The 27,119-nt window shown below is 37.6% G+C and overlaps 2 protein-coding genes across 2 annotated transcripts in view; one reads left to right on the top strand and one right to left on the bottom strand.

The window, feature by feature from the left end:
* LOC145765718 (uncharacterized) overlaps positions 1 to 27,119 on the top strand; it is a 1,283,504-nt gene that overhangs the window by 220,905 nt on the left and 1,035,480 nt on the right. The gene's annotated exons all lie outside the window — the stretch shown is intronic.
* LOC145764721 (uncharacterized) overlaps positions 14,556 to 27,119 on the bottom strand; it is a 79,199-nt gene continuing 66,635 nt past the window's right edge. The window contains exons 5-6 of the mRNA XM_082576382.1: positions 17,944 to 17,965; positions 14,556 to 14,793 (exon numbers count right to left, since the gene is read on the bottom strand). The gene's annotated coding sequence lies outside the window, so the exon portion shown is untranslated. The remainder of the gene's footprint in view (positions 14,794 to 17,943; positions 17,966 to 27,119) is intronic.

Here is a 27,119-nt window from a genome sequence, read left to right as displayed (position 1 = left end):
AATGAACTCCTGATCAGCTTTTGAATAGCGTCTAGATTTTGAAGCAACTGGACGACAATCCGAAGTCAAATGTTCGAATAATTGCACTGGTTTGACCGCTCTTCACGCATCCAGAACACCTAAGTGTAAAGAGTTATCAGGTCCCCCAAAGTTGAAATTGACACTACGGTGTTGTTTTAGGAACTCACGTTCGAGAATGACATCCCAAAGCAAACCATCCATCACTGAGAATTCGATATCTCGATAGCTCCGATCTAATAGATCCACTGAGGCAGAACAAGACCCAAAAGTATTGACAGATGCGCCTTCAACTGCCAAGTCAATTTTCTCTGTGTTTCTTTTGACAACAGTAAGTTTAGCGAGGCGAGCAAAGTCCATCTTGATGTGTTTACGGGTAGCACCTGTGTCGATGAGCCCTCTTCCAGAAACACCATTGATTGTGACAGCAACATTAACTTTGTCGTCATCAGAATTTTGCATAGGACACAAGACAGCAAGATTTGTTGACTCGTCACAAGCAGCTGCTGTAAGTTTCGGCGTTTCCTTGGAACCCCTCTTCATTCGACAAACTTTAGCAAAATGCCCCTTCTTTTGGCAGTTAAAACAAATGCAATCTTTCGCTGGACAGTTTGCCCGAGAGTGCCGTTTAGCACCACAAAAGAAACATATCTCTAGCTTCATGGCAGCACACTCACTTTTATAAGGCGTCCTTGCGGTAGAAACTTTTTCAGCAAGAGGGCAAGCGATAACATCCTGAGCATCCGGTGTATGGTACGACTCGGCATTTAACCGGGCATCGTTAAGTGCTCGAGCTTTGTCGAATGCTTGCTGAAGTTGCAGCACATTGTCTTCCAGCAGTCTTTGACGAATATACGCAGAGTTAATTCCAGCAATAAAAGCATCTCGAACGGCTGCTTCTTTGTTTTCCTTAAGACTAACGGCTTCAATTGCAGTCGGTACTAAGTTTCTGCAGCCTTTGAAAAAAATCTTCGAGAGGCTCACCCAGCTTTTGTCGACATGTATTAAGCTTGTGTCTAGCGAAGATCTCGTTTACAGGCTTCAGATACATCCCTTCAAGACGTGCCAGGACATCGTCATAGGTTGTGGCTTCACTGATGAGCGAGTACACGGAAGTATTTAGAAGGTTGATCAGAACGGCCAGTTTGTCATCGTCGGTAGCGTCGTCGATTCTCCTGACGTAGTTTTGAAAGGTAAGTTTCCAGTGTTCCCACTTCCTAGCAGCTTCAGGTGCATTTGGATCAACATCAAATTCTTTTGGCCACAAATGCTTATTCATGTTATTAAGTGAATAAATTGTTGTATAAAGTAGACTCAAGATTAACCTAACATAAGGCTTTATTCACTTAAAACGAAACATCTGAAAACATAAAGTACAATACAATAAGATACTCTTTACGTAAAGCTTAGGCTACACCAAACCACAACCATCTTCACAGCTGACAACACTAACTGAAAGAGCGTCTACAACAAAAGAGAGAGAAACTAAATTAGGACGTTTGCCTTTAGCAGAAGTCGTGAACAGCAAACGGCAAGGAAAGGAGTTGATGCTCAAGGCAGAAACTGTAACAAGAGTTGTTCCTCTTATCACAAGTTCAGACGCACTAATGCCTGTCTTTGTAGTGTCAGGCGGACAGGGCATGTGTCGGCGTCGGGGATGAACGAATAAAGTTGCAAATAAGTGTACGGGATAAATAAACTATAAGCCAACAGGTAATGTCAATCGTATAAAAAGTCAAGAATAATGTTTTGTAATCTTTGCGATTGCGTCATTGCATCATGTCATGCATCTGCAGGGGTTTAAAAGGTTTTATTAATAATTAACTGTTTACAACTTCTGAGAATGAGGGGTACCTATACGCTGATGGGGTACCTATACGCTATGATGACACAGAGGTAATGAAATGAATCTCAAGGAATTGCTTCATTTGTGAGTTTGAATTGCAATTTTTAGAATTGGAAATTTCAAATAATAATGTAATAAAACTGAATCTACTGAATCTGAATAAAACTTTTTGTGCAGAAGTATAATGTATAATGATATAATGTATAACATATAATGTATAATAATAGATAAGTATATTGCAGAAAAATAAACTTTAACCATTTTATACCAAAGACTTTAAAATATTTTATTCATTGCTTCTCTACTTGACTTTCAGCTCTAATGCAGTGTAGAGAAAATTAGGCAAGTTTGCTTGTTGCGCATGTCCTTGGAAAAAACTTCAAAGTTAAGAATCGCCCGTTTCATCCACCATCGCGCATTCGATTGTGTTTGAAATTTATATCTAGGCCGATATAGCCTAAAAGAGATCTTCAAGCAGAGGTTACCCTCCAACCCCTATATTAATAATAATGTTAATAGTTATGGTTTCGCTTAGGCTATTGTCACTCTACAACAGCTAAGGTCCTTTAGCTACTGAGATCGTTTTCAATATTATATCAGGTTTACGATGTCATCACATTATTACTCGACTTAGGCTATTTTCACTGTGTTATGCAAGAATACCATTGGTAGGCTACCGCTTTCAAAGTCTTCGGTTTGACCCGACCTAGAATAGATCTCAGATCTACCAGCATTATAAAGCCAAAGACGATAACCACTCGACCTCTAAGCTGGTCGTCACAACTCTTTCCTAACTGCACATTGAAACTTCATTATCGGCAGCATTGAAGTTTGGGTTGATACAACGTCGTCATCGTTGATACTTCGTCGTCGTTACACAAGTCAATCATGTAATGAACAATTTACGGATAACATCAATTTATTATAAAATGACATCAAATAATTAACATCCCGTTAGATCAATGGTCACCCGCCCGACTGAAGATCAAGCAGCGCAAGTTTGACTCTCGCGGTGTGCGCTTAAGCAACGCATTTCAAAACTGCTTTCCATTTAGCGGCACCTAGTGGATGGAATAATTCTTGACAACAACATTTCAACAATCAGAAACTTAACTCTGTCAATCTCGGTAACCGGTTTTACGTCAAAAACCTCCACAACTATGCGAAACTACTAGGAATAAGCAATCAAGGCTTTGTCAGTCAGAGGATCAAGATTCAAAACCAAACTAATAACATCTTTCAACCGTGGATCCTTGTTGTTACTGTAAAGTAAATGCGATCATCATCTAAGTCAACCCAGATCGTACCCATCTTTAATCAGTGACTCATCCACAGAGTCCTTCATCTGGTGTAATATTCGAGCTCCCATAAGTGTAGTTTCGCCTTGCAAACTGGGGGATGCGCAAATGCCTCCATCTATCGTGCCTCCTTTTACTGACTAGTTGCTTTTTTCGTTGCGTGTACTTTACGAGGCAAAACTGTGCTTTATGTTACTTTTTTTGTTTCACATCATAGTCAGGCTACAGCGAGCCGAAAGTAGTTTGGTTGTGGTGGCGAGTTTAGTCTTGCGATGTGTATTAATGTAGAGTTTAGTCTTACGATTGTTACAGAATGTGTGATTCAATCATTTTTCTTTTGTTTCACATTTAAGAAAAATCACCGTCTTTGTTTAATCTTAAAATTCACTTGCAGGGGGGTACTACCTCTAAACACAAATTGTCGGTATTGCAGGATGTGTTCAAGCACAAATTAGTATTTACCGTATATATTAAAAGTCGGTTCCAAATGAAAAAACAATAAGGAAATCAGTAATACCACAACTCGTAGCTAGAATAATTTTTCCCCGACTACGAAGCAAAACTATTTCAATTTTGAGGCAAAAAATCGCAGAACTGTTAACCCTTAATACTTGTCGGCTCTTTTAGTGTTTGGCAAACATTTTAAAAGTTTATCGCATCATGTTTACTCATCTTGATCGGCAAAACTAATTCGAATGATACTGGTAACCCTGACAACAGGAACAGGTGTTCAGTTGGCAGCAGCGAGATACTTTTTTTATCGAATTATAATGTTACCCTCGCCTCACTCACTGTAACCCAAACTTTAATCGGCAAAACTAGACCGAAACTGATTGGCAACCTTGACAATGGTAACCCCTGCAGGTTTTTGATTTAAAAAAATTAATGTAATCTGTCAACACTTCATGCATATGATTGAATTTACAAAAAATCATTATCTTATCGGCAACACTGTAAATAAATAACTTAATTTGAATTCTTCATTGAAATTATTTAATAAAAAATAATAAGTTAAATAAACAAACTTACTTTTGTTGATGTTTATCGACCTCAAGTTGAAGAACATAAACAAACCTTGGTTTGATAATATTATAAACATTTTTGTTGATATTACGTCACCTGATGTAAACAAGCAGTTTGTTGTTGTATTTTTACTCAACCAAACAAAATCACTGCATAACATAATTTTATTATAAACATCAACAAATAAATAAAAACATCAACAATCCTTGTGCGTAAGGTAATCGTGGACGCCAACCTGGATCTTCAACTTCTGTTAAAGACAAAGCGAATAATTGACGTTGATTTAATGTTGACACAATTAATTGTTATAACGTTGATACAACGTAAATAACTCTCACTTTATTGTCCAACCGATCCAATGCTTCTTGTAGCTTGGATCTTTCCTCCTTCAATTGGATTTCTCCCCGTTATCCCATCTCCATGATTAGAAGGATCCCACATCAATACTTCCTCTTCAACCTTGTGCAACATTACGATGACGTCATTGACAGAGAGGCGGTTGCCATGGAGATGCATCCGAACAATCTAAACACAAATTAATTATGATTCAACAATTAAACATAAACAATTTATCTATGTTGTGACTTTTAGTTTATTTATTTTATGTTTACAGGAATTGTTAGAAAATGATTAAAATTGGAAACTGGAACTTACTTTGTGAAACTTGTTGAAACTGAGCCGTTAAAACAACGTAACGCAACGTTGAATCAACGTAACAACTGACCATGAATCAATGTGTTGGTTGTAAAAGTTAAACATGACTCACGGATCCAGGCATCGATTTGATCGCCTCCTTCCATGGAAGGAATCGATTGGAAGTCATGTCGCATCTGGATAGATTAAGGAATTCAAGTCGCGTCGGCATCGACTTGATGAATGACGTCACTGCATGGATGGCATTCTGAGTTTCGGAGGATTTCATCCGTATACTCCCTCCATCAAAATGACTTCTTGCTGTGACTGTCACTTCCAAGTCGTTGCCTTCCCGCAGAATCTTTTAGATGGGGATGATTGAGCGATCATCATTGTGATCTAACAATGCAGGAATAATATCAATCAATATTAGCTCGGCTAACCAGGTTGTAGTCTAAAACCACAGTTTGGTTCTAACCATAAAATAATCAAACATTGAACACAAGTTGTTTACTAAAGAACAAAACATTAATTCATTTATATCGCAAACAAAAATATAAACAAATTATATTGAAGAAACTTTCAGGTTTGAGTCAAAGTTCTAATTTGAAAATAACATGAGTTGACTTTTGTTAGCTGGTAACAAAATCACAAGTCTTGTTTTCACCGGCTTAAAAGTTTTTTCAACTTAGGATAAAATATTTGCATATTTTCAAGATAAAGTGTATTCAGCTCATAGCATTAAGTCGCCCCGATAGCTCAATTGGTTAGCGCGTGACTTTGTGAACAAAGAAGCTTCAAGATCAGGCCGCGCTGGTTCGACTCTAGGGTTGTGCGCTTGAGCAACGCATTCTGATGACTGAACTCCAATGAACGACATCTATTAAATGGAATAATTCCCCGGCAACATTTTTGCAATCGGAAACTTCACTCTGTCAATCTCGGTAACCTGCCCTGCTTCAAAAGCCTCTACAAGTATGCGAAACTACAAGGAATAACCTATAAAGGCTTTGTCAGTCCGAGAATAGAGTTTCAAAGTCAAACGTAAAGATACAGCTACCACATATTAAAATTAGGTATTATACATATTATAAGTAATAATTAATTAAATATTAAAAATGCACATACGATAATTAATTAAAATTTGGCTTTTGGCTTTTGGCTTTCATTCCGAGCAAAGGACCTGTAGGTATGACTTTAATAGACCTGTGTTGGCACTTAGCCAGTGCCGGATTAACCATTAGGCAAAGTAGGCACGTGCCTACAGGCCAGCCAAAAATCCAGGCCACTTTAAAATCAGTAGAAATTTAGTCATGTTTTCAAAATAATTATTTTCTAAACTAATAAGTATTTATCTTAATAGCTCTGTTTTTTCCAGATGAATTAAAGGTTGCAAAAATCGTTAAACTGGTGCTTATAATGCATTTCCGAACACTGATAGCACTTAGAATGTACTTGTCTCTAATGGCTACGAATTGCTCGGGGGAACAGTCGTTTTCACAACTGAAACGAATTAAAGACGTTAAACGATCAATAATGTGTCAACAACGTTTGTTTGTTATCTTTATCGTGCATTGCGGGAAAGCGGATTTGAGCGCTATGCATCGGTGTACGCCTTCCGACGTACACCTGACCCACGCTGCAGCTGACGACAATGTCTGTTTCCGGTTGTCTATGTCTACTTATGACTTAAATTTGGTACTACCCATTACTCGAAATCGATCACTGGGTAAAGGCAATTATGATAAAGTTTCTTGCCCGTCTTGGTACACTGGCACTTTTGTGTTTTGAAAGCGATCTACTCCGAAGATTGACCTCCAAAAATTAGTTAGCGCGTGTTCAATCGCAAAAACGCGCAAATTTGTTATTTAGTTAGGCATATGACCAAGTTTTTGCACGGCACTCTGTGTCAGGGGTCCGCAAATAGCGGGTCGCGACCCAAATTTGGGTCGCAAGACCATCCGCAGTGGGTCGCAAAACGGTTTAAACTTATCATAAATATAACTTGTATAACAAAAATAAATACAATCATATAGTCTTTGATGTGCTGAGTTTCGTACAATTTGGTAGGCTACAAGAAAATTTATACTTTCGATTGCAGTACAGTAGTTAAGCCCACGGTTATATAGCCTGGAAGACACCTTGAGGCAGGGCACGAAAACTCTCTCGGCTTATCTCCAGAACTGGTGACTGAAACTCAGCGAAACCAAAACATTGGCGGCAGCTGTCCACCTACACAATCGGGAAGCCGATCGTGAGCTACAATACAAAACTTCTGTCCTTATGCTCTGAACCAAAATATTTTAGGGTGGCACTAGACAGATCGTACACATACCGCCACCATTTGGTGTCACTGCGCAAGAAAATGACATCCTGCGCTGCACTACTCAAGCGCCTGGCAGGCTCCAGTTGGGGGGCGAGTGCTGACACTTTGCGAATAGCAGCCTTAGCCCTTGTCTACTCTTCAGCAGAGTACTGTGTACCTGTTTGGTGCCGCAGTGCTCACTGCCATAAAATCGACACTGCCATAAACAGCGCCCTGCGCACAGTTACCGGATGCCTGCGTCCCACACCATTGGACAATCTCCCCATTCTCGCTGGCATCCAACCTGTTGAGCTTCGTCGCAAAGAAGCCACTCTGTTTCTTGGCCGACGGGCACTGGAGCCTAACCATCTTCTCCACCACAAGATATCTGCTCCCCAAAACCAGCACCCGCGTCGACTGAAATCAAGACACCCATTCGTGCCAGCCGCTCAACTTCTTATCAACAAAGCTGACGTAGCCTACAAGACATCTCTGCGGCTGCTTGGGCGGACCACAAATGGAATTCTGAAGGGAAGTCAAATACTACACGCAAACTCAATGATGCATGACATGATACAATGACGCAATGTTAAAATTGTTCCTGACTTTTCATACGATTGACTTTACCTGTTGGCCTACAGTTTATTTCATTTTTGAGTGCAGTTTGAACCAATGAATTGATCAAATTGATGTTCGTATAATAATCACATAAAAATAATCACATAAACATGGCATGGCTACCAAATACAAAACAACTTTATTCCACATTCTGAGAAAGTTTTGTGGCCAACCTCCAGTTGTAGAAAACCTCTCAAACGATTGTAAATGCATCAGATATTTAATTCATCAAAATCTTTCATTAAACAAACGTGTGTATAGTTTTCTCAAAGTTAAGTGACAAAGTTGGTACAAGGCAGCACAGATAATGAATTGCAACAGAAACAAACTTTGCAATGATGTTCATGTCGCATTTGAAACCACTTTTGAAACCACTTTCATACTTCCATCTATTTGGACTTTGTTGTTAATTAACGCATTTTTTTATTCATTTTATTGAGAGATGATGTGTTAGTTGAGGATTATGCGGCAATCGCTGGTAGCAGCATTTTGATATTTCTGAGGTTTTTTTGCAGACAGCATTAACCTTTATTTTACCGCGCATAGCTTCACTTCTCGGATTGGAGTAAGTTTTAGATATTTTGTTATTATTGTGATAAAAAATTGTTTTGTGACGTTTAGGGAAGTTATATACATGTCTCTAACAGAAGTTACGTTGTGTTCCCCTTGTGGAACATTGGCAGTTTACCGTACAAGGTTTTCAGCCTTTTACTCTGCTTACTTAGAACTACTTCTGTCTAGTTAGAGTTACAAAAACACTCAAATATTTGAAAAACACATTTTTTTATTTGTAATTATGCACCAATGAGTGTGATAACCTTTGAAACAAGTTTTATCACACTCTCCATAGAGGCTGGTTGCATAGCCGAGTGGTGAGAGCCTTGGTTCAAGGTTGGATAGGGCGCCGGTTTGACACCGCTCAAAAGCATGTGGCTGTGTCTTTAACAAGACGCTTAAAGGCGTGCCATCGATTGCGAGTGGCACCCCTTGGACTAAAGCCTTAGATTTCTCTCATGCCTATGAGCAATAAGCTGCTCTGGATAGAAATACATACGGCTCTTTTCAGGGCTATGGCAAACTGACTCCATGGAGACGGATGTTGGAGTTTGTGCACTTACTTCTTGAATGTTGCTACATTGCTACAACGGACTTGGGTTGCCGGGGGCCTTAGAAAGTGCTGTAAACCATCAAAACATTGTGTGGTAGTTCAGCAGCAGCACCATTCTGTTCAGCTCTAAAACATTCAAAAGGCACATAGTTACTTGCAGGGCTGTGTTAATCGCTAACCAGGGCCCACAACTGTTTAGGAACTCACTCATTTTAGTAAATTAAAGTTAGTTAGTTAAATTGAATACAATTAAATTGATAGGTTTTGGTGTTAATGGAGATATGCTATAAAGCGGTGGTTCTCAACTTTTTGTCTTGGTGGACCCCTTTTGGTGCCTCACCGCTGTGGCGGACCCCTAAAAAAGATTTATCTAAAATATTGGTATATCGCGCCTCCTAATGGAATTAAATGTTTCATACGATTCGAAGCGACACACAGAAGCATTTGCTAAACTCACGATGCACCTATGGCACACAGGATCAAAAATCAGTATTCTATATCATAATGATTTAATGTTTTTTTATGCATTTTTATCAAAAAATAAGAGAGTGTTTGCTACCGTTACAAAGAATTTCTCCCTTTTTTCATATGTAATCAATATTTTGTTGTAATCACAGTCGTGGCAAAACTGTGAGTGCTGATAGAAATGCAAACGTTGGTCAGCAGTATAAGTTAAGCATTGATCAACGATCCGCCGTCTCAAAAGAATTAAGTTGAACATAGCCAACATCGCCTTCTTAAAAGATTTAACTTATTTTTATGATTTGTTTTAGTCACAAAACCTATTCTTTGTGCGATGTCGTTTTAAAGTTCAAACGACGCACCATTGTGTTGCGACGTACAGTTTGCAAATCACGGTAATACACAAACAAATCACAACCAATTTTGAAATTTTGTAATTTATCAATTAAGCTGAAAACTCAGGATGTTTCACGGACCTCCTGAAATCGCTTCGCAGACCCCCGGTTGCGAACCACTACTATAAAGTGAAGTGAGCGGCAAAAATTCTGTCGGTAAAACGAAGGACAAGACATCTCAGATATATTTTCAAAACCTACTTTAGACCGGCTTGATGCTTGTGAGGACAAATGGCTTCACAAGATCAAAGCCACCATCAATATTCAATCCATGATTTTACCGGCAGTGAAATAATTTGTCTATTTTCTACCAATTATTTATTTACTTTTGACCTAGTGTTGACTCCACTACTATGCATTCCCGTGGCATTCACGCCTTTGTTTTATTCTTATTACGTCATAGTGCGTATATTTTCATTTTCTTCGCACGATCCGTAACTTGTTTCATACTATAGACCAGTGGTTCTCAACCGGGGGTCCGCGGACCCCAAGGGGTCCGTGAAGCAATTTCCGGGGGTCCGCGAAAGTTTCCGAGTTTTCAACATGACGGATAAATTAAGAAATTCAAAAATTGTTTGTGCTTTGTTTATGTATTAGCCTACAGTGATTTTTAAACTGTAAGTCGCAACGCACTAGTGCGTCGTTTGAAATTGCAAAGGACATTGCACAAAGGTTTGGTTTCTTAACTAAAATATCATATAAATTACTTAAACTCTTTAATAAGGCTATGTTGGCTATGTTCAACTTAATTCTTTTGAGACAGCAGATTGTTGATCAATGATTAATTTAGAAATACAAACGTTAGTCAGCAGTCTATCACCACTCACAGGTTTGCAATGACTGTGATCATAACGAATTAATATTGATTTCAAATGAAAAAAGGGAGAAATTCTTTGTAACAGTCGCAAGTATTCTATTAACTTTTGATAAAAGTTATAGAAAAACATCAAATGAGCATATAGCTTACCGATGTTTGATCCTGTGTGCCAACATATAGCTCATAAGTCATAACATAATTTCGTCAATCTCATCAATCGTCAAGTGCGTTGCGAATTCAGCAAATTCTTTTAAGTGTGTTGCTTTGAAACTTATGTAACATATGATTCCATAAGGAAACGCGATATACCAAAATTTCAAATTGAAATTTTTAGGGGTCCGCGACCGCTTCGAAGACACCAAAAGGGGTCCACCAAGACAAAAAGGTTGAGAACCACTGCTATAGACTGACGATGTGAGGGCTGCGGCCTCTCATGAAATCGATTTCTAATATAATATTGAGACTGTTGACCGATCCTTTGATACTTAGACAGTGCAGACAGACCAAGTAGTAATGGACAAAGGATCGTCGCAGCATAATAGCAGCTCAGATAGTCAGGCAGATCTCCTCCATCAGTTTACTACTAGAGAAGTTCAAAGACATTCTAGCAAAGGAAAGGGGATCCCTGGCAATACTGAGCAGAGCTTTACAAGTTGCGTCCTGTGCGCTAAGGTAAGAGAAAAATTAGTCTTCCTTAATCGTTGTTTAAAATTCAAAGTACTTCTACCACCCAACCACCACAAGGGAATGGATTTCGACATTTTGTTAGACCAGCAGAGTCGCAGATTAAGCACTGATATTTCGAAGCTAAAAAAACAAGCAATAGGTAACAAAAGTATGTGGAATTCATTAACTAACCTTCAGAGAGACCAAATTTTTCAAAAACGTCGTAAAATCAAACATAACTTCATAAACAAGTTCAACTGGTTGTTTCAAAAACAGAAGGATATTAGGATATCCTTGAACAGGCCTAACCTAGATCATAATCACAAAAAAGCTGTTAAGAATAACAAGGACAAGAGAAGATACGAAAAACGCCACAAACAGAAAGCCCTACAGAAAAAACTGGAAAGAGCGGAGACTATGATTTTGAACAAATCCTCTATTTCCCTGGAGAAAAGCGATAAGTTGTTATTAATGAAAGGATTAAATTTTGCCCCAACGCCCAGCTGGACAGAGTCAGTTGAAAATTCAGAATGGCATAACGCTTATCAACACGTTAGGAGAATAGAATGGAAGGCAGTTTTCAACAGGATGAATCGGAGGAAAGCGCACCTTATCTCCCAAAAAAACTCAAAATTCCTAAATCGTCAAGACCAGACAACAATCAACTCGACCCTGAAACGAAAGCATACGTCAACATGACATTCAGCAAAATTCGAAACCTTGGTTCTGAAGTTAGAAAATCATACCTGAAGAGCAACAACCTACCCGCTGATCTTCGCAAAAGCCTCGCTAGATTAAAGGAACTCACAAATGACAAAAAAAAATCGTTATTTGCAAGTCAGACAAAGATGGAAAAGTGATAATAATAGATTACAAGGATTACGACCAAATTATGCAAAACCAACTGCAACAGTTCGAAAACCTCCCTTTCAATTCGAATACCATTGATAAACACATGGACAGCATTCGGCGCTACTGCGAGGAAGCTCTTACCTCTTTGCATAAGACTGGTGTAATTGATGATAAAATATTATTCCACACGACTGGTCTCAAACTGAGAGGATCTTTCTACCACAGAGCCACTGGACTACAAGCCAAACATTTCCGAAACAATTGTACTGCTTATTGTTATCCACTTTTCAAGACACACAAAATTGAACCTAATAAGCTATCCACTACATCCATCCAAGATATCCCAGTCCGGTTACTCCAATCCGCAGGTATGATTACAACGTCACGTGCCACCGCCTTTCTGGAAGAACTTTTAGGACCAATCAGTAAAACATTTTGTCAAACACAACCGAACGAATACTGCCGAGACAGTAAACACTACATAAAAGAACTGATGGCTTGGCAAACCAAAACAGCAGGCACCATTGAAGATTGTTTAAAAACGTCAACACTCTACATTGTCGCAGCAGATGTCAAAGCGCTGTATCCGTCGCTTAAACGCAGTGTAGTCAATGAAGCCTTGAAAAACGCACTTGCAACGCAGACTACCTATCCTGCAGAAGCTAGAAAAACAATTGTTCAATTAAATGAATTTTGTATGAATAACGTTGTAACCCAGTATGGGGAAAACTTCTTCACCCAAACAGATGGGATTGTCACAGGTGACAATCATTGTGTTTCCCTGGCGAACACCACCGTACATTACATCCTTCAAGCTTCAAAAACTATCCTGCAAGAAGCTTGTGTATTTAAAAGATTCATCGATGACATTATTTGGATATCAATTGGTACAACTACTACAAACTCAATCAAATCTGCACTGAGAGAAAGTTTCGCAAAATTTGATTTAGATCTTACATTCCGGCAAACCGACACTACGCAAGACTCAGGCACAGTGGAATTTCTGGATGTCAACCATTGCATCAGTCATAATACAAAGTTCAAGTTTGTGACAAAAGATTTTGTCAAAAGTACTGCGCTAGATCGCTGCTTCATCAATGGCACCTCGCATCATCCATTGACGACTTTCAAGTCAATCGTTTACAGCGAAGCCTTGCGGCTAGGCCATCTGAACGAATGCGACGATGACTTCCTATCTAGCCTTCAGCGTCTAAAAGATAGAGCACTCAGATCCGACTTCCCTGAAGACATGACATCCGATGTAATTGCACTTGCTTCGAACTGGAAAGATAGATTCAACACCAAAAAACTTGAAAATAATAAAAAGAACCGCATTGCATTAGCTACAGCATTCCCCAAATTGTTGAAACTTACAGAAAAAGAAAAACAATTAAAACCGAATGCCATGGTTACGTATGCCAGACCTAAAACCATTGGTAATCAGCTGACCAATTATAAAAAGTTGTCGAAGGATACAGTACCGTCGGAACTATGCGGGTCTTCTAGACCCTGCCGACACTGCGCCCTTTGTGGGAATTTCGGCTCACACAATATTTCAATGATCCAACACACTAATGTTTTGAACACCCCCCATAAAGTTTTTAAACTCAAGCAACAATTAGATTGTAGTAACTATGGTATTTATGTAGCAACTTGTAACGTATGTAAGGAACAGTACGTCGGCCAAACTGTGAATAAATTTTCTGTTCGTTGGACAAGCCATCGTAATATCTGGAATAAATTTGACCTCTCTAAAAATAATGACAGTGCTGCTTTACTTAAGCATTTCGCCAATTTCCATGATCTGAGCAATAAGCCGCCTCTGTCCAACTGTTTCAGTGTTACTTTTATTGAACAACCTACTTTAGACCGGCTTGATGCTTGTGAGGACAAATGGCTTCACAAGATTAAAGCCACCATCAATATTCAATCCATGATTTTACCGGCAGTGAAATAATTTGTCTATTTTCTACCAATTATTTATTTACTTTTGACCTAGTGTGACTCCACTACTATGCATTCCCGTGGCATTCACGCCTTTGTTTTATTTTTATTACGTCATAGTGCGTATATTTTCATTTTCTTCGCACGATCCGTAACTTGTTTCATACTATAGACTGACGATATGAGGGCTGCGGCCTCTCATGAAATCGATTTCTAATATAATATTGAGACTGTTGACCGATCCTTTGATACTTAGACAGTGCAGACAGACCATATATTTTCAAAGTTTTAGTCAGCTGAAAAGCTATACTACAGCCTAAGAAACTAGGCTATAGGCTACAAATTTTCAAGAAATAAATTATTGAAATCATTCTGTGGTCGCGGATGAATATTGTTTTGAAATGGTAAGCTAATTTCAATTTTAAATCAAACCTTCTACCCAAATCTAATTTATTGAACTGTGTTACTCATCCTACAAAGCGACTTATGGTTAGCTTACTTACAAATTGTGCAATGTGTATCTTGATAAAAAACAGCATTACTGCTCCAAATCTGCCTAAAAAGTGACCTAAACAATATCATATTTGCCAAAATTTTCTTGAGATCAATTCCCACATTCCCTTTATTTTTTGGACATAAACTTTTGCATCGTCCATTTATGTTATAAATTTTGCTTTGTTAAAACTTTAGTCCTTCTCCAACTTTTTTCCAGATCCGCACTGCATTGTCGACATTTGAGTAGTTGAGCGGCTGGCACGATGGGTGTCTTGATTTCAGTTGGGGTGCTCGCTTGGGGGTGCAGAAACCTTGAAGTAAAAAAAGTGGTTAAACGTGTTTGAACAGCACCAAAAAATTTGTTCCTTTTGTAAAACAACGGAAGGAAAAAGGGCAAGGCTATAATATTTTATACCTTTTCAAGTATTACCGATTTATTATTTTTGCAAGTTATTCAGAACGTTATAATAATCCTAATAGTGAAACAGCCTGTTAAGGTTTTTAGTGAATAGAAGCTGCATTTGATGTAATTGTATTTCTTGTTTTATTTGGACTTTGTTTTAACTTTAAACTTGGTAACTTGTGACGTCACACACGAATAAATAAAAACTTTCAAGAGATTGAGTTAAAAACTGTCACGGCAAAGTTTCAATGAAATTTATTTTCCATCGATTTCTGGCAACAAGTAAATTACTCAGCAACTGGCGTTTTTAAACAATGTAGATGTTTTGTAATAAACATTTAAAGGTGTGAAGATAGCTGACATATAAATTAAAATTCAATCAAATATAGTTATTACTATCTGAAGCCTTTACAAATTGTTTCACCTAACGGATCATCAGAAGGTCTGCAAAAACATGCAAAAAAAGTAATGAATCGATAATTCCTGAAAAGATATTAAATATTACAACTGTAATTTAATCTGAAAAAAAAACCTTTTAAACCTGTACTTCCTGAAAAGATATTAAATATTATAACCGTAATCCAATCTGCAGAAAAAAACCCTCAGAATTACTAAGGGCTACCTTCATCCATTACTACAAAGTTTCAATAGATTTGTCCATAAAATTGGTTTCCAGATGGACAAATCTATTGAAACTTTGCAGTAATGGATGAAAGTAGCCCTTAGTAATTCTGAGGTTTTTTTTCTGCAGATTGGATTACGGTTATAATATTTAATATCTTTTCAGGAAGTACAGGTTTAAAAGGTTTTTTTTTCAGATTAAATTACAGTTGTAATATTTAATATCTTTTCAGGAATTATCGATTCATTACTTTTTTTGCATGTTTTTGCAGACCTTCTGATGATCCGTTAGGTGAAACAATTTGTAAAGGCTTCAGATAGTAATAACTATATTTGATTTAATTTGCTCTGCTTTGCTTTTTTGCTTAGCATTGAGCACTTTTTTGTAGTATTGATAGTTTTCATTGTTTTAAATTAAAATTCATTATTTTGTGGCAACTACTGTCCTCTTAGGTATGTTGCTTGTGTTGCATCTGAAGGGTGAATGAACCTTCTCTTATAAATTGTATGAACATGAGAATTCAATATATGAACGTTCACAATGCTTAGCCAACTACCCTGTGACGAAATAAGAAAATTTGCAAAGTTATAACCATGATGAGTTTCAAGATATGACGTCTTTGGAAACTCTTTATAACTGGCCATTATGTTATTGTTAGGCTATTTTGGGACACTGACTTACAATGGAAGAGTTGATGAGATTTATAGATTGTTTGATTTGCAAGCTCAGCATTTGCTTCATTGAACGCAGCATCGATTATAAAAACGACTTCAATGCTTTTATTGTAATTTCGCAATTTTCTAATTTATCTCACAAGTTAATACTCTGTCACAGAAAATTTTCCATTCGCATATAGTTTGTGGAAGCAACTTTTCAATAAACCAGCAACCAACTGAATGAAGCTTTATGTGTTTCTGCCTGATTTTATTGTTTGTTTTAACTTCAATTTCTTGAACATTTTCTGCAAGCATATATTACAATGTTGAATAGAAGGAAGGTCTTTGATATATTGTAAGCAGTATTGAGCAGTTTGTGAAACGGTTGATCAATTTTGTATAATGAAATTATTTTTTTAATTTTTTGTTTACTTACTAACAATGCCCTTATATTTCCAACCAAAGTGTATAGCCACTACGTTCGCTATTGTAATATTTGTAAGCTATGGCTTGTGGAAAATCCCACTTCTGCATAGGTAGGTTTTACTTCCTTGTATGGTAATGAAAAGTTTTAAACAGCTTTGATTAATTTAGCAAAATAATCTACAACATTAAACTTATTCCCGAAGAATCATAAGTTGATGTAAGATTTTGTTTTTGCGTTGGATAATCAAGTAGAAAATAAATAAAACATAGGACTGACTAGTAGGACTGACTAAAAATAAGTGGGGCCCATTGCGGTGGCCCTCGCCAGCCGGAAGTTCATGGGGCTGTAAGCATGGGCCTTCTTTCAGGCAAGGTGTTCTACAGCAATAAAGCTATCCAAAGTTTCAATTATTTGGCACATAACATAAGGTTGTGTGAGTTGTTGTTGTAGTAGTTGTTAATCAAATAGAAAAGAAGCGGTTTGACTTTGCTTTCACGACATTAATACACTTACAAACAACAGATGGCAGCAGTAGCTGCTGGATATCATCAGATCGCTGGTGGACATGTAGCTGGTGCATCAGTAGCTGGTGGACATGTTAAAACAAATTCATAGCAACTGGTCTGCATAACTTGCTTTTCCTGAATATTGCGTTTATAAGCTATGATTACGTTTTTATTTTATGTTATTAATTTTATTTGTGCTTTTTATATGTATACTCCGCCCCGATAGCTCAATTAGTTAGCGCGGACTTCTGAAACGAAGAAGCTTCAAGATCAAGCGGCGCTGGTTCGACTCTCGGGGCGTGCGCTTGAGCAACGCACGTTAAGGACTGCTCTCCATTCAGCGGCATCTAATGGATGGAATAATTTCCTGGCAACAAGACTTCAACAATCGGAAACTTCACTCTGTCAATCTCGGTGACCGGGCCTGTGTGAGTGATTCAAAGCCTCTACAAGTATGCAAAACTGCCAGGATTATGCTCTGCAAGAAGCTTTCCCAGTCCTAGGATAAAGATTCAATCAATTAATTAATACAATCAATATTTTATTTTATGTTGTTTCTTATTTTATCCAACAAATCGATAGCAACTGGTCTGTATAACCTGCTTTTCTTGAACAGTGTAAGATCGTCTAGCGGTGCTGGTTGCCTGATGATACACCCGATCTTCACAGAGATAATTCTATTTGAATAAGTTGTCATATAATGCTTTTTATGCTTATAGGCATACCACCTTGTAAATGAAAGACGATCTTACAAACAGTTCAGTTTGCTTTTATTTTCGACCATCACAACGAAAAATAATAGAAACGTTGCGTTTATATAAAATAAATTAGAATCGTTGGAGTTTAACTGGTGTCGAAGATGAAGGAAAACCTCTCAAACGATTGTGAATGTATCAGATTTTGGATTCTTCAAAATCTTTCATTACACAAACGTGCGTATAGTTTTCCACGAGATGGCAGCAGCAACAAAGTTTGGTTAAGTGACAAAGTTGGTACAAAGCAGCACAGACCATGAACTGCAACAGAAACAAACTTTACAATGACGTCCATGTTGCATTTGTTCATTTTACCATTCTTTAAACTAGGTGGTTTGTGACGTCACACATGATTAAATGAAATGTTTTAGCGGATGGAGTTAGAAACGATCACGACAAATTTTAATGAAATTTATTTTCCATCGATTTCAGGCAACAAGTAAATTACTTGGAAACTTCTGTTGAGCAATGTAGATGTTCTGTAATAAACATGTGAAGGTGGGAAGACAGCTGACAATAAATTAAAAGTCATTATGTAACTTCTGTCTACTTAGATGAGTTCTGGCGTCTCACCTGAACGAGTCCGGCATGCCACTGTTTTAGAATTGCTATTCTATTGTATATAACTAAGCTGGGATCATACCAAGACTTGAAGATGTGTAGCAAGAAAGCCTTGTTCAAGCGCACACTTCGAAATTCGAACCAGCGTCTCTTAACCTTGCATTGCTTCAGTGCAGAAAGTTAGGTCCCTAATCAACTGAGCAATCTGGGCGAACTTTGTGAAACTTTAGGGAAATAATTTGTGTTCAGCTCTTTCGTTGAAAAACTGACGCTTTGTTTGAAGTTCTCAGCTCCTTTCAGTTCTTGGTTTATTTTATTTCAACTCATTTTATTTTGTTTCCTAATGTTTTCATTGCTGTGCATGTCCAGTCATTTGAGCTGAAATTGAATAAAAATCTTTCCATGATATCTCCTTTACCTTTGGTTTGTTTAGAAAATCACTCAATATTTGTTTTGAGTTAGCTACAAATTTCTTCTGTGACAGTGATAGAAATGCCTCACTGTGATTTATTCCATGCGATGCAACTTGAGTGATCTTGCATATCTTGTGCAATTTCTATTACTGCAAGTCTGTTGCAATAAAAAACCATTACTTTATTATCTCTCAATTAAAGTAATTTTTTACCGACCAATGACCCCCTAAGCAGCACTTTGAGTCTCTAAGATTATTGCAAATCCAAAAGCATACCATGGGGCTTGGACCATTCGTGTCAACGCTGGTTGCTTTCAATATCCATCATTATTGCACAAACATAAACACAAAACAAACATAAGCACAAACATTTCATGTCGCAAATGACATATTGTATATAGTATTGAAATAAATCTTTCAAGAAAGCGGGAGTACACTACTTATGTGTGTATACTCTAACCAAATAGCAAAAATTTACTGGTGTCGTTGATTTGAAATAGTTATAGCCTTCCAACTAATTATCGACAATACAAAACTTCATGGCGTAATCAATGTGAGCTATTAAATATCAAGCTTTTGTAGCAGCATTTTTTAAATCGCTAACAAACGTTATATAAGCTAAAAATGTGTGGGCCTCTTGGTGACAGTACTACTGCGCCACCCTTGGAGGTAAAGGTGTGGTTATCACTGGCCTGCGTTCAAGTATAACCATGGAGTGTGGTGTCCGTCTCATACCAAGCTGCATTCTAATTATCTTCTACATAATGTGCTGTGCTGGTGATATAGTCAATGAATGATTGATTGAATCTTTATGTTCGGACTGGGAAAGCTTCTTGGAGGGCTTAATCCTGGCAGTTTGGCTACTTGTAGAGGCTTTGAATCACTGACACAGGGTTGGTCACCGAAATCGACAGAGTAAAGTTTCCGATTGTTGAAGTATTGTTGCCGGGGAATTATTCCACCCATTAGATGCCGCTGAATGGAGAGCAGTCTTTAACATGCGTTGCTCAAGCTCATACCCCGAGCGTCGAACCAGCGCTGCTTGATCCTGAAGCTTCTTCGTTCCAGAAGTCACGAGCTAACCAACTGAGCTATCGGGGCGGACTTGAATGATTGCATCAATTGAAGGGCAGCTCGTACAAAGATGCGTCTTGACTTTAATCTTCCGTTAGATTCTTCAGGTTGGATGTGAAGTTCGTGTGGAGCAAGTGGGTAGACTCTTTTGCCCGACAAGTCAGGTGTATAATGGCTCTCTGCGAATTCCAGCAAGTTGGGTGCCACACACCGTCACCATCTACGGTCACTACCAAAAAGTTGACTTCTCACATCGACTTGCTGAGGCGTTTGGCAGGCACAACTTGGAGTGCAGGTGCTGACACCTTGGCTTTGGTTTACTCTATCGCTAAATACTAGTGCCCTGCCTGATGCCTCACCGGCCTCATCGACGGACCAATCAGTGACTCATTGCGTTCTGTGACTATATGCCTGTGCCCAACATTGACTGTATAAAGACATATTTTGTAGTGAGAGATACAGTATAATGACCTAAACATATGCTGCAATGTAACAAGAAGTGAAATAGAGGGTCAACTTGGCTGGTGTCGAAATTTATATGTGTGATCTACTGCAACCAATGCTTTCGTTGTTTATACACCTGGCAGAGCTGTTTGAAGTTAAATAGGATTGTTGTCGACCCAGGTAGGCAACCGGCATAACTTATTACCCCGACTATTTTCCATTTGGTGAGAAATATAGTTTTCATCGTTTATTGAAACACTCAATTTCGTTTTAATCAGATCCACTAGGTTTAGTTGAGATAGGGCGAACTTTTAAAGTTGGCGGAATATCGAAAAGTTTTAAAAATTTTTGTATTGTTTAGTTCTTCGTTTTAAGTTTGAAACAAATATGAAATCCATGAGAATCTTTGAACACAGAAAGCGTCGTGAAAAGCAAAGTCTGAGGCCTTGCATATAAAGTGCTTAGTCAGCATAAACAAACTACTTGCAAAAGAGTGTCAGAAATATAATATAACTACAGTATGACTGTATCGTAAACTTGTAGATCAGTGTGGTCTAAGTCAAGTTTATTCAAAGCATGTTGAAGATGGGTTTGTCAGCCAATGACGATGTTGGCTTAAAGCAGTATTGTTAAAAGCATAGTTATTTGAAAGGTAATTTTGAAGTAGTTGTCAAGGGGCAAGACTTGGGGAACCGCTGCGCTATAAAATAACAGTTCAGCCCAAACAGTTTAAACAACATCTGACAACGCTTTTATTAAACACATCCTCTTCTTGGCAGTATAGTTAGACACCCCGCACTTCCAAAAACCCCTGCACTCGATTCAAGGACGTCTACAAAGCAATTTCCATCAAGTTAAAAGTTCAATTTCCGCTCAAGACAATATAGATATGCATCACTGCTGATGCTAAACTAGGCTAAATTCGAGCATGACGGCTTCTATTTTCGTTAAATTGTGGCCTTATTGACTTTTACAAATCCCCACATCTCCATAACTTTTGTTATTATGTTGATTGTGAAGGGAGATATTCTGAATAAGAAGCATTGATTTCTTCAATTTCCAAATTTTCAAACTAGTAAAAAATTACAAACAAAATATTGTTTCAACGTCTACCAACGTTGCAATTACGTAAACAAAAAGTCTCTTCGTTCATGCGTGTGAGTTAGAAACTTTTTTCATCAAGAATATTTCATTTTTTCAATCGTTTTCCTGGCCACGCATTTCTCACGTGATCATTCGGTTATAAGCGCGAGCGACTGAACGCTTCTGCACACTCGACAACTTGTAGGACAAGGTTCGAATCTTGGAAAGGTCAAACTAAAACAGTAAAATTAAATTTGATTGCGCTGTTTCTAGTTTAATTGGTGAAGATAAGTCAGAGATAGAGCAACAATGTGTCGGTTGCCGAGTGGTGAGAGCCCTGGTACGATGCTCAATAGATGTCGGTTCGACACCGCTCAAAAGCATGCAGCTGTGTTTTTTCAAACTTTATAATTGCTTGATTTGTCTTTTTAGTTGTTAGCCTACTGAAGCGACATTAGAATCACTTGCAATTCTGTTTTGTAGTATCAGCTAGTAAGTTTTATTATTCTAATCTGTCGACTTCCACAAATTACAAAACATGTCTCTCTCAAACAACGACGAAGGAACTGCAGATGTTCCAAGTGAAGAAGGGGTGGATGAAGGTGAGTTTGATTTGATGGTTGCTCTAGCATGTTGATAATATTGATAGCATTGCTTTTTACGTATTTTACACATTTTAAAATATGTTGCTTCATTTTATTGAAAGAGAACAAAGCTTACAACCGCCATGATCCCGACATTAAGTCATCGACGTCTTCTTACGTTAAATTCAAGGCTCAAATGTTAATAGTCAAAACAATATTTAATAAGTTTTCTTACAGGGCAAGCTCATCAACAACTGACTTACCAGGACAACCGGCAGTTTTCTACAACTGTCCATCAGCATGTTGACCAAGCAGTGGTCCACGTTGATCAGCAGCAGCATCAACAAGTGGTCCAGGTTGACCAGCGGCAGTATCATGCCTATCATCATCAGCTTATCAAACATGTTGACAGGAGGCAGTTTCATACTACGATCTACAATTTGCCGGAGCAAAGTCGTATTCCATCTGGAGATGAAGGTTTGTACTGTTTATATTTGATTGAAATAGTTTCCATACTTATGGTAATAATTGCTCGGTTGTTAAATTATCAGGGCATATAAGTGAATGATGATAGACATAGTGAGTTTGTAAACTGTTGCTGTGTTGCCATATTTCAATTGAAAGTTGCATCAGTAGTTTTAATTGTCAATCAGCTTCATGGTTTTAATCTTCGAAACAACGGAAACTCAAAAGATACAGCAAAATGTTATAAAAATTAGCAAAATATATCGTTGATTTTATTGCGAAGCTAGAATCATACAAAAAACATTAGCCTACCAAGTCACTTGTTTGTTGCAATAAGAATGTAGATATTTTAAAAGTAACATTTTAAAAAAGGAATATTTTAAAGTATCATCACATCTCTTTGCAATTTGTTCATTTAATAAAAAACAACGTTAATAAATATCAACAATATTTGTTGGTCAGGATTTTCTGAATATTTTAAATGAATGAATTTCAAATGTGGATAAATATTACAGGAAAAGTTTTATTGTAATAATGTTATGATTTCTTCCAAACATAATTTAGTTTTCAAACTGAGCTGTTCAAAACATTTTTTAAGGGAAACAAAATCTTTCACAAAGAAACATAATTTGAAACGAATCGAAATCATGGCAAATATTTTGCATCGAAAAGAAATAATTTTAACGAATAAAACAATGTCATCAGTTTCATCATAAAGTCTTCACAACATGGAAGGGTTACTAAAGCAGTGTGACTTGGCCTAATGGAAAGTTGAAGCTCTCAACCTTTTATTTGAGGCGTCTATGATGTCACTATAATTTGAATTGGCTCACTGAAGTGCTAAGGTGCGAATAGTGTAAATGTCATTGCGTAGTTCTACGACTGTGATAAATATTTCAAGACCCATTTATACGAAAGCTTTTACAATATTTATTAATATTGTGGTGTCACACTCAAAAACAAGATGCCATTTCTTGCTTTGTATTATCTCTATAATATCGCTATAGCGTGATATTGGTTGCTGTCAACCTTTCCTCATCATATTATGATACGTCACATCAGCTTTTTGCTTTCAACAAAATATTTTAGAAGTTTGAAACGATTATATGAATCTTAATTTTTAACATGAATAAGCTAAACGAACCTTTTGATAATACTGACACACAAATGTCCACAGGTACCAATCCACTAAGTCCCAGACTCATCTTAGCCACGTATAAAGAGTGAAGAGTTTAAAAAGCTTCTAGTGAATAGTCATTTGAAACAAAGGAAAGTTTCGGCAATTGTTAAATTTTATTGGTTTTTGTACGACAATTATAATTTGTAATTATAATAAAAAAGTTTGCTTTCCACGTTATTACAAGTTGTTTGTCGTTTCAAAGACAACATTGCGACTGCCTTCCCATCTTGTGAAGTTTTTACTGGTTACTCTGAGAAATAACATTTAAGACACCACAAAAAGTTTCAGATTGCACGAATTGAAGCAACTATACAACATCCGGGCTACTACAAACGCCACTTGTAGTAAAAGCTTCTAGATCAGCTAACAAACTCTGCAATAGTTTTGTCACCATTGCAAACGAGTTTGACTGACTTTCCGTTTGTTTGTGTTCACTTGGGTTTTCATGAATGTTGAAGTTTGCCACGTGGAGTATTTCTCAAACTCGTTGATTTCCTTTTTGCTTTGAAATCCCAGTGAGCAAGAGTATAGTAATAATGAAGGAAAGTAAGTTGGATGTATCGGTCCATGAATTACTGTCGTCTAAACGATACAGGCGTTTTCAATTATCCTTTGTCAACTTCCATGAAAATGGGCCATATCTGTCTGCCACAAACAATCACATCAACATTATTTTCATTAAATAATTGTTTATGTAAAGTAATTTTGCATTAAAAAGGTAGAATGCTTAATTAAACTTTAAAACGTGTTTCTGTTTAGTGTTTAACTGCCGCACCGGGCACCTCCAATACAGCAAAGCTTGTAACTTCTTGACCGCAACAACTCCTCACTCCGGATAGGCATATTCTTCTTCAAGGTTTACTCCAACTTTCAGTGATGTCGCCAGTGCAAATGGCCGTCCTTCACACAACTCTTTCAGCAGCATCTTCTTCCTTTACTCTCACTATTTCCATATCTTCAGCCACACATTATCTTCATCTTCTTTTCGGCCTTCCTCGCTTTTTTTTACCAACTTCCAATCATCTCTTTCCTCATCCGACGTAATTTTTGTCTCTCTTTACGACGTGACTCAACCATTTAAGGCATGTCTCTTTCAGCTGGTCTTCCAGCTCTCCGACTTACATTCGTTCTCTGATGATTTCATTTCTTACTCTGTCCTCGTTTCTCAACCCCAGAAGCCATCACAGCATTTTCACTTCTGCCACTTGCATTTTTCCTTCCTGTGACTTCGTCAGGGCTACCACCTGCATCCCATACAACATTGCTGGTCTTACCATCGCTTTATAGTACAGTAGAGTTTTTTCTTTAGCTTTTCTGGCACCTTTCTCTCACACACATAACTCCTGTTATTTTCTTCGAAGCTCCTTATCTTGCCTGACATCTTCTTGGCACATCTCTGTCGCTTGTTCCGTTCTCATGAACTGTCGAGCCAAGATATTTGAACTATTTCATTTGTTTCATTATTTCTCTTTGTAATTATGTTTCTGTCTTATTGTCATCATCATTATTTTCTGTTCACATGTGGAGTTTGATTATTCTGTCTTTTATCTGCTTATGTTCATACCTCTATCTTCCATTGCTGCTCGCCAAGTCTCAAGCCTTTGCTCTGCTTCCTCTCTCGTTTATGCACACAGCACAACGTCATCTTCTAACAGCATATCTCACGGTGCCTTTCTCTGGATGTTTCCTGTAAAGCAATCCGTAACAACAGAAAAGAGAAACGGGCTAAGTGCAAATCCTTGATGCAACCATATTTTCATCATCATTATTTTCTGTTGGCATGTGGAGTTTGAGATATTCTTTCTTTTCCTACTTATTTTCATAATCTTGATGCAACTCGACCGCTACTTCAAGTTTCTGAGTGATTCCTATCCTGCACTTTCTCTTAGCGTCTTACTTCCTTGGTGCTTGTCTTAGATCAGACGAACATACTTCTCCTTTACTTTCTTCATTCGAAGACAGTTCCAAATTTTCTGTCTTGGCACCCTATCATATACCTTCTTTAGGTCAATAAATACGCGATGCACATCGTCTTGTCTCTCTCTGTATTACTCCATCAACTGACGCAACGGTAATAGGCCTATTGTATCTGACGTGCTCCTTCCCGGCATGAAAATGCTGTCGTAAAATGGAAAATTTTTCTAGAAACTTTTTTATCAAATACTTTCTCCCACAATTTCAACGTATGCGAGGTGAGTTTGATGTCACAATAATTGCACACTCTTGTACGTTTCCCTTTATTTTGAAATTTGGATTCACAGTGCTACTTCTCCACTCATCTGGCATGCACTCCGTCTTCATTATCGTCTGGAAAATCGCGGTTAGCCATTTCGTTCCAGTCGGTCCCAGCACTTTCCAAACTTATATTGGAATATTATCGGGCTCAACTGGTTTTTCTCGTTTCATTTCCTGGTAGGCATTTGTTATATCTTCTTCCTTGACGTCAGTCTTCATCTTCATAGGCATATTTTGCATTCCCTTATTTTGTAATGAGTATCATAGTATTATTTTGTAATGCCGATCGGTAGGAAGTTGTCAGAGTTAAATTTTTGAGGAATATTGTGCAACATCACTTCGCTTGAATTTTGGTGCATTTTACAATCTGAAATTTTTATTTGTTTTGTTTTGTTACAAATAGCCACGTACAAAGAGATTTCATAATCGTTTCGTATAGTATTACACAAACTTTTATCAAAAGCTTCTAGTAAATAGTTATTTGAAACAAAGGAAAGTTTCGGCAAATGTTAAATTTTATTGGGTTTGTACGAAAATTATAATTTGTAATTATAATAAAAAAGTTTGCTTTCCACGTTATTACAATTTGTTTGTCGTTTCAAAGACAACATTGCGACTGCCTTCCCATCTTGCAACATTGCGAATTGCTTTTCCATCTTGCAACATTACGACTGCCTTCCTATCTTGCAACATTGCGACTGCCTTCCCATCTTGCAACATTGCGACTGCCTTCCCATCTTGCAACATTGCGACTTCCTTCCCATCCTGCAAAGTTTTTACTTGATGCTCTGAAGAAGAGAATTTCAGACACTTCAGAAAGTTTAAGATTGCACGATTTGAAGCAACGATGCAACATCCGGGCAAATAAAAATGCCACTTGTAGTAAAAGTTTCTACGTCAGATAACAAACCCTGCAATAGTTTTGTCACCATTGCAAACGAGTTTGACTGACTTTCCATTTGTTTGTATTTACTTTGGTTTTCATGGATGTTGAAGTCTGTCACGTGGAGTGCTTCCCGAACTCGTTGATTTCCTTTTTTTCTTTGAAATCCCAGTGAGCAAGAGTATAACAATAATGAAAGAAAGTAAGTTGGATGTATCGGTCCATGAGTTATTGTCGCCAACACCGTACAAACGTTTTTAATTATCTTTTGTCAATTTCCATGAAAATGGGCCATTTATATCTGTCGCAAACAATCACATCAACATTATTTTAATTAAATAAACTACTT

This window comes from Aplidium turbinatum, chromosome 2 (genome assembly GCF_918807975.1).
Source record: "Aplidium turbinatum chromosome 2, kaAplTurb1.1, whole genome shotgun sequence".
Classification (NCBI taxonomy): domain Eukaryota; kingdom Metazoa; phylum Chordata; class Ascidiacea; order Aplousobranchia; family Polyclinidae; genus Aplidium; species Aplidium turbinatum.
The sequence above is the reverse complement of the archived record's forward strand: the minus strand, read 5'-3'. Positions and strand labels throughout refer to the sequence as shown.